This window comes from Lipotes vexillifer, unplaced genomic scaffold (genome assembly GCF_000442215.2).
Source record: "Lipotes vexillifer unplaced genomic scaffold, Lipotes_vexillifer_v1.1 scaffold805, whole genome shotgun sequence".
In the NCBI taxonomy this organism is placed as follows: Eukaryota; Metazoa; Chordata; class Mammalia; order Artiodactyla; family Lipotidae; genus Lipotes; species Lipotes vexillifer.
The window spans coordinates 437,899-446,070 of record NW_006776681.1 but is presented as its reverse complement, the minus strand read 5'-3'; the positions used below and the strand labels follow the sequence as shown (position 1 = coordinate 446,070).

Here is an 8,172-nt window from a genome sequence, read left to right as displayed (position 1 = left end):
AACCGCTCTGAATAAAGCTGATTCAGGCCTGCAAACTACGGGCAGATTACAACAGGCACTTGTCACGTCTGGTCCCTGCAGACAGACACAAGGCTGCCATGGCCGTAAATGGCTGCTTGAAAACACAGGACACTATAGCCCTAGGCTGGAGATGCTGAGGCATCAACCACCAGGCGACAGAAAGGACTAGTAAAGGGAGATTGGGCTCTGCAGAACCCATCATTAAGGGACCCTTCAATCCCCTGAAGGCTCCATGAACTTGAAGAACATGCCAGTGTAGAGGTGATGCTCCCATGAGAGAACAAGACCCCTGGGCGGGCTCACAGCTCGCGAGGACATCTGTGAACAGTCAAATCGTGGCGTGAGTGCATTCAGGGAGTTACCAGGCTGGCGGTACTACTGAAGCCGGAAGGGGGAAGGGGTGGGGCAGACAGCTCAAGTATCTTTGGCCTCTGGAAGCAGTTCTCAACCAGTAATTTTGTACCCAAGGTGGAGAGGGTGACGGTCTTGCCTGCAGTAGGGTAGGGAACACCAGCCGGCGCCCAGGACATGGTCCCTCCAGGCTGCACTCACCATCTGGGGGGTCCCTGCACAGGTATCACTTCAGTGGTTTCCACTGGAGAAGCTGGAAAACCTTCCATGGGGCCAATACATTTTCAAGAACTTGTTTTACTCCTTAGCTCTTAATGGGATTGACCACAGCTGTAAGTGATCTGCTCCCAGAATTAAAGGTATCGATCTTAAATGGGAAATCAGTAGGAAAAGGAGAAAGATTAAAAAAAAAACTTTGGTGCTCAGCTGCGCCTCAGAGGAAAACAGTCAACAGACACTGATTTTCCCTCGTGACTGGTAAAGCTACTCCAGAGCAAATTCTGAAAATGAACAAGAAAAGCAGCAAAATTAAACAGCAGTTAGGTCAGATCACAAAATGCGCTTCTTTTGTTTATGTTAGTTATGTGGATAGCTGGATTTTAATTAACCATGAGAAAACAACATAATATACCAGTTGCTGTTTGGGAAAAGAATGAATTCTGGAATTACTTGCTGTTGATCATTATAGCTCCTGACAGCTAAGTATTTAATGACAAGTAGATTGATAAGGCTGGGTTTTTTTTTTGGCTGTTGTGGGTTTTTAATTTCAAGAATCCGCCAATTGTTAGATTAAGGAAGTAATAAGTAAGACGCTGCAAGGTTCAACTGTAAACAAATTACCAACGAATGTCATTCCCAAGAACCCAATCTATAATGCTAATGAAATAAGAACCCCAGAATAGGACGCCCTCTGCAATCAGGCCCCAACCCACCCAGTGGCGAGGGCTGAGCTGAGCAGACAGCGCTGAATGACTTGCTGAGCTCGAGCTGGAGAAGCCATGTGAGAATCAAAAGGAGAGAAGGAAGCATTTTTCAGGCTCAAATCATAGTAAACTCAGCCAATCCAATCAGGTCCTATTCTCTCATTTTTTGTTTCTCTGCAGGAAGCCTCATCTCCAAGCACTTGGAATTCTCAAGGGGCTCTGGAAACATTTTTCAGAACACACAGGGGGGCTGTTGCATTCACATCGTTTTATTAAAATTCCATAACACAGGGCATCAGGCACCTAGTTTTGCTAGGAGCTGGCAATCAGGAAATTTCAGAGGTATATCCCATTCCTAAGGTAAAGAGGGATGACAAGTAAAGACTGAGGAGTATCTTATACCCCGTGAGTCTGAGTGTTATAGCTTAGTACACTGAGCCAAGATAAAAGGGGGGGTGGTATTTGAAGAATTTCTTTAAAAAGAAACAGAATAAATCTTGCATGTAAAGAGCGCTGTCCCTGCCAAGCAGAATTCTCTGCTCCGGAGCTAGGGGAAGAACACCCGCCTGATATAGAAACCTGCCAGAGGAGCTGGCTGCCGGGGGCACCTTCATCCTTGAGCTTCTTTGGGAACTGATAGAAGCTGGGGTTTATTTGGAGTCGGCATCAAGGAGAGTCTGCAGTCAGTTCTGTTCTCCCTCCCGGACGATGCAGCTGAAGCAGCGAGATGCTGAAGATGGGCTTTGGGTCAAGTTCACTTGGGTTTCCAAGGGTCATTCTGGTAACTCCCTGTCCAGTCAAATGGGGACTTGAAAAAACTGGACCCAGTGATTTTTAAAAATCTCTAATTTAGCTTTAAATTTCTCTGAGACTAGATGGCCGTCAAATCTGAATTCTTCATGAGCTGACACCAAGTGCAGGGAGCTCCTGAGCCCTCGGGGTGCAGAACGAACCCGGGGAGGCTTGTCTCTGACGCAGATGCTACACTTGCGGTTGGTCGAGACACTGATGACACAATCAAACACATGTCCTCAGACTGGGAAGCGAGAGGCTCCGTTTAATACGGTGGAAGGCTGCTCCGCGGTGTGGAGAGGGGCACAGAAACATACCCTCTACCCCACACCCCCAGGGTGCCTCCCCAGCCCCACCCCAGCTCATCTGGCCTGTGGTAGCCTTGGTAACTGAGTGATCTGAGGCACTTCACCCCTGTAAATCTTTTCTTTTTAATACGTTATTCTTCTTTTTTGTTTTAAATTAAAAAAAAATTTTTTTGACCGCACTGTGTGCCATGTGAGATGTTAGTTCCCTGACCAGGGATCAAACCCGCGCCGCCCCCTGCAGTGGAAGCACGGAGTCTTAACCACTGGACCACCGGGGAACCCTGGCCCTTACAATCTTGCCTGGTTGCTGGGACAATCAAACAGCGAAGACGGACTCTGAATACTGGAAAGGTCCCTGTCGTCCTAACGAGGGTTGCCATATGCATGTGGCAGCTGTGTGCCAACAGTGCCTGTGGGGATTACCTAGGCATCTTTCCCACCCCTCTAAGCCGACAGGGTCCCCAGAGAGGGGTGTGTAGACCCCACGACCCTAAGCATTCAATACCCATCCCGCGTTCTGATCATGCTCTGGAGTCCCCCGTAGGAGGAAACCTCTGGCAAATGGGGACCCTGAGTGTCGGTCTCCACGGCAGTGACTTCTTACTGCGCATCCACAGCAGGTCTTCCCACCATGTCTCAGCTTCCCAGGAGACAACTCAAGGGGAGACAGCAGGATCAGTCACGGTTTTTCAAGGTTCCGGTTGCTGTCACATGCATTTCTCTTTGCAAATTATTAAATAGGCATTCTGGATTCATTCAGCCTATGATTTTAGTTTGAGTCTGCCCCTGAGAGAAAATTTAGCTTTGATTTGCTGACAACAAAACAAAGCAAAGCAAAGCATGGGGAATAAAAATGAACAAGCAAAAATAATAAAAATGTATTTCCCTGGGTTCACAAAGCTAAGGATCAAGTCTTGGATAGTGATCAACTCAGTGTGGTAACGAATGTCCTGTGGCCTGTTTTTCCCAGGTCGTCACCCCATCATCGTGGTTACATGTGCAAGATATTTCAAACATAAAACCTAGAATATGGAGCTTCCCTGGTGGCGCAGTGGTTGAGAGTCCGCCTGCCGATGCAGGGGATGCGGGTTCATGCCCCGGTCCGGGAAGATCCCACATGGCGCAGAGCAGCTGGGCCCGTGAGCCATGGCCGCTGAGCCTGCGCGTCTGGAGCCTGTGCTCCGCAATGGGAGAGACCACAGCAGTGAGAAGCCCGCGTACCGCAAAAAAACAAAACAAAACAAAACAAAAAACCTAGAAGATGTTATACAAGTGCCCATGCACCCTCCACTCAGCTTTTTCAAATCTTAATATTTTGCAACCTTGGCATTTGATGCAGATTTTTCTCTTAGCATGTTTCAAAGTTTTATTTTACTGTTATTGGGAGTGCCACAAAGAACTGGTTTTTTTTCTGGCTGCGCTGGGTCTTCGTTGCAGCACGTGGGGCTCTTCACTGCGGTCTTCTCTCTAGTTGAGGCACGCGCGCGGGCTCAGCAGTTGTGGCACGTGGGCTCAGTTGCCCTGCGGCATGTGGGATCTTAGTTCCCTGACTAGGGATCGAACCCGCGCCCCCTACATTGGAAGGCAGATTCTTAACCACTGTGCCACCAGGGAAGCCCCATCATTATTATTTGATGATAGGAATTTATATATTCTGGATAGTATCCTTTGTCAGCCATATGCACTGCAAAAATCTTCAAGTCTGTGGCAGATCCTGTAATTCTGTTTAAGATGTCTTCTGTCAAACATATTTTTAAATTTTGGTTTCTCAAACTGTGGCCCTGGGGTAATGTTCAGAAAAAGGGTTTCTAACCTAAGGTCTCTAATATAATTCAGTAGATTTTCTTCCAAATATTTTAACTTTTACAAATGCTTTTAACATTGAGGTTACCCATCTACCTGCCTAGACATATTTTTGTGAATGGTATGACTAAGTAATCTCATTTTTTCCCGTATGGTTAGTCTGTTGTCCCAGTGTCGTTTAACCGTTTACTATGTCATTGCCGACTTGTGCTGTCACTGCTGTCACACCACATTTTATGTGTGTACGCTGACCCCTGGTCCCCTTCTGCTCTGTGCGTCTCTCTGTACTCGTCCCCCACTGCTGCCTGGCTGTGGCTCTGAAGTAGGCCTTCATATCTGACAGGTAAGCTGATCCCCATGCGCTGTTCCTCAAGACTTTACTGGCTATTTGTGGCCATCTGCTTTTCCTTATGAATTTAAGGATCAGGTCTTTAAGCACTGTATGATACTACACTGAATTTATAGATTAATTTGAAGGGAATTATTATAATAATTTCTTTATAATATTGTTTCTTTTAACGTCCTTCAGTTATGTTTTGTAATTATCTAATTTTCTCCATAAAAGCCTTACACATCTTGTGTTGCATTTGCTCTTAAGAGCCTAACAGCCCTGTTGCTACAGTGCACAGGGTCTCTCCTCTTACATTTGCTGACAGGCTACTGCTGGCCCTGGCTTGTGTCTGTGGACCCTGCACTCAGCAACCTCACTGAGCTCTCTTAGTTCTGAGAATCTGTAGGTTCTCTTGGATTTTTCCATTCATCCAATTCATCCACATTTTGTCCTTTTCTTTACACTTCTGCATCTGTGGTTCTTGTCTTGATAAGGCACTGCTCATGGCGTGCAATACAACATGCAATAAAAAAGGTGGTAGAGAACACCCTTGCCCTGGTCCCATCTTCAAGGTGAATGAATGCAGTTAGATTTTCATGTAGTGTAATGTTTGCCATAGATGTTTTACAGACACCCTTAATCAGGTTAAGGAAATTCCCTTACAAGTGCTAAACTTTATGAGGTTTTTTCCCCTTGCATCTATTAGGGGTATCATATAGCTTTTCTCCTTTAATCCATTGAGAAAGAATACTATATTAATATATCTCCTGCTGTTCTATCATTCTTGCATTCCTAAAATAAATTCTACTTGGCTATGACTTTTTTTTTTTTGTGGTACGCGGGCCTCTCACCGCTGTGGCCTCTCCCGTTGCAGAGCACAGGCTCCGGACGCACAGGCCCAGCGGCCATGGCTCACGGGCCCAGCCGCTCCGCGGCACGTGGGATCCTCCCGGACCGGGGCACGAACCCGCGTCCCCTGCATTGGCAGGCGGACTCTCAACCACTGCGCCACCAGGGGAGCCCGGCTATGACTTTTTTTTAAAAAAAAATATAGCTATGTTAGATATGCTAGTATTTGGCTTTGAATTTTTTCAATCTATAACCATAACAGTAATTGATCTACAATTTTCTGTTCTACTTTCTTTTTCCAGTTTCACAGCAAGGAACTCCTGTTCTCAAGAAGCAAACAGGGCAGCTTTCCCTCTTTTTCTACAAATTCTCTAAAATAGTCTGTGTTCCATGCAAACCCACTTGAGCCTTGTGAATCCAGGGAAGGCAAACTTTTTATCGCTGAAAAGGTCTTTCATGGCTTGTATGTATACATATTTTTCTATTTCTTGAATGACTCTGGTAATTTTCACGTTCCTAGAAAATTAAGCATTCCATATAAGTTTTTAAATGTATTATATTTGCATAAAAGTATGCTTACAATTTTCTTACGATCCTTACAAACTCTACCTATAGTTATATTTGCTCTTTTATTCCTGATATTATTTATAGTTAATTAATTAATTAATTTTTGGCTGCATTGGGTCTTCATTGCTGTGCGTGGGCTTTCTCTAGTTGGGGCGAGCGGGGGCTACTCTTCGTTGTGGTGCGCGGGCTTCTCATTGCGGTGGCTTCTCTTGTTGCCGAGCACGGGCTCTAGGCGTGTGGGCTTCAGTAGTTGTGGCACATGGGCTCAGCAGTTGTGGCTCACGGGCTCTAGAGTGCAGGCTCCGTAGTTGTGGTGCACAGGCTTAGATGCTCTGTGGCACGTGGGATCTTCCCACACCAGGGATCGAACCTGTGTCCCCTGCATCGGCAGGCGGACTCTTAACCACTGAGACACCAGGGAAGCCCCCCTGATATTTTTTAATTGTAGATTTTATCAGTATTCTTAGAGATTTCTAATTTTTGAAAATCAAGCTTTTTATTATCCTCTTATTGTTTCTTATTTTTCTAGTTCATTAATTTTTTCTTTTTCCTTCATTACTTCCTTCCTTCTATTTTGAAGTTTACCCTGGTTTTTTGTTTTTCTTTGTAACTTCTTGATTCACAGAGCTGCTCTACGGCTTTAAATCCAACTGAATTCAATCACTGGAGAAACAAAGGCAGTTCTGTACTCAACAGAGAGGAGGGTAGGGTGAACCGGGGAGAGGTGCCAGTAGGTGTAATGAGTAGCTTTAACTCTGGGAAAGAGCGACGTGGCACCTGCCTCTGCCCTGCACCAAGGTACACACGTAGGGCGGTGCCTGGGGAGATGGACAGCAAACAGAGCTCTGGGCTGCTCTGACCTCGGTCTCTCCAGCAGACTCAGCACCTGAAAAGGTGCCAGTCTCCACGTGTACCCTCAGTCCAGGTGAGACAAACCAAAAGGGCTCGTGTGGGGGTCAAGCTCAGACGGCGGGGCCAGAAGGGTTCAAAAGCCAAAAGAGGGCTTCCCGGGTTGTGCAGTGGTTAGGAATCCGCCTGCCAGTGCAGGATACATGGGTGTGGGCCCTGGTCCGGGAAGATCCTGCATGCCGCGGAGCAACTAAGCCTGTGCGCCACGACTACCGAGCCTGCGCTCTAGAGCCCGCGAGCCACAACTACTGAGCCTGCGTGCCACAACTACTGAGCCCGTGTGCTACAACTACTGAGCCCGCATGCCACAACTATTGAGCCCTCACGCCTAGAGCCCATGCTCCACAACAAGAGAAGCCACCGCAATGAGAAGCCCGAGCACTGCAACAAAGAGTAGCCCCTGCTCACCACAACTAGAGAAAGCCCGCGCGCAGCAACAAAGACCAAACGCAGCCAAAATTCAATAAATAAAATACATTAAAAAAAAAAAAAAAAAAAAAAATAAAAAAAAAAAAAAAAAAAAGAACCGATCAAAGTAGACTCTCACTTCTCAGGCCCTCTGCCCCCTGCTTGTACATGGAAGTGTGTGTGTAGGGGTGTTCCCACACAGGGACCCTGGGATGCAGGCTCTGAACAGCAGGTGACCCAGATGAGGCCCCGAATGCACCTTCTGCTCCCTTGCCCTCACCCCCAGGGAATGCTGACATGATTTCCTTTACAAAGGAAGAAAGGGGCAGGTCTGCTGTTTGAGTGGTTGTGTCCTGGTAGCCGGACACAGCTGTTCCCACAGGAGGTGGAACTTCCCATACAAGCTGTGCAGCCGGGGGTGGGGTGGGGGCACCCCCTGTCTGGAGCCAACCGTGGGCTGGGCAGACTCCTCAGCAGGGAACGCCCTGCTTTGGCAGCTACCCTGGCATGGACTCACGGTCACCACAAAGCTCGGACAGTTTGTGAGTGCCAGACTCTCCCAACAGCATGTTATTAACGTGCAGATGCCTGGGCTCTGCCCACATAAGTAGGTCTGGGTGATGCCTGGGCTCTGCCCACGTAAGTAGGTCTGAGTGATGCCTGGGCTCTGCCCACGTAAGTAGGTCTGGGTGATGCCCGGGCTCTGCCCACGTAAGTAGGTCTGGGTGATGCCTGGGGATCTGAGTTTTAGAAGCTCCCTCCCTGTGCTGCACCCCTCAAGCCCTCCCACCTACAGAGTCGGGCCTAAGGCCTTTGAATAAGGCCCCAGCACTCAGGGCCCTTTGGAAGGAGACCAAGTCATAGCCGGAGGCTGGATTCACATTAACGGGCCATGCACCTGAACCTGGCC

The 8,172-nt window shown here is 47.6% G+C and overlaps 1 protein-coding gene across 1 annotated transcript in view; it reads right to left on the bottom strand.

Moving 5' to 3' along the window:
• GALNT2 (polypeptide N-acetylgalactosaminyltransferase 2) overlaps positions 1-8,172 on the bottom strand; it is a 185,643-nt gene that overhangs the window by 38,578 nt on the left and 138,893 nt on the right. The gene's annotated exons all lie outside the window — the stretch shown is intronic.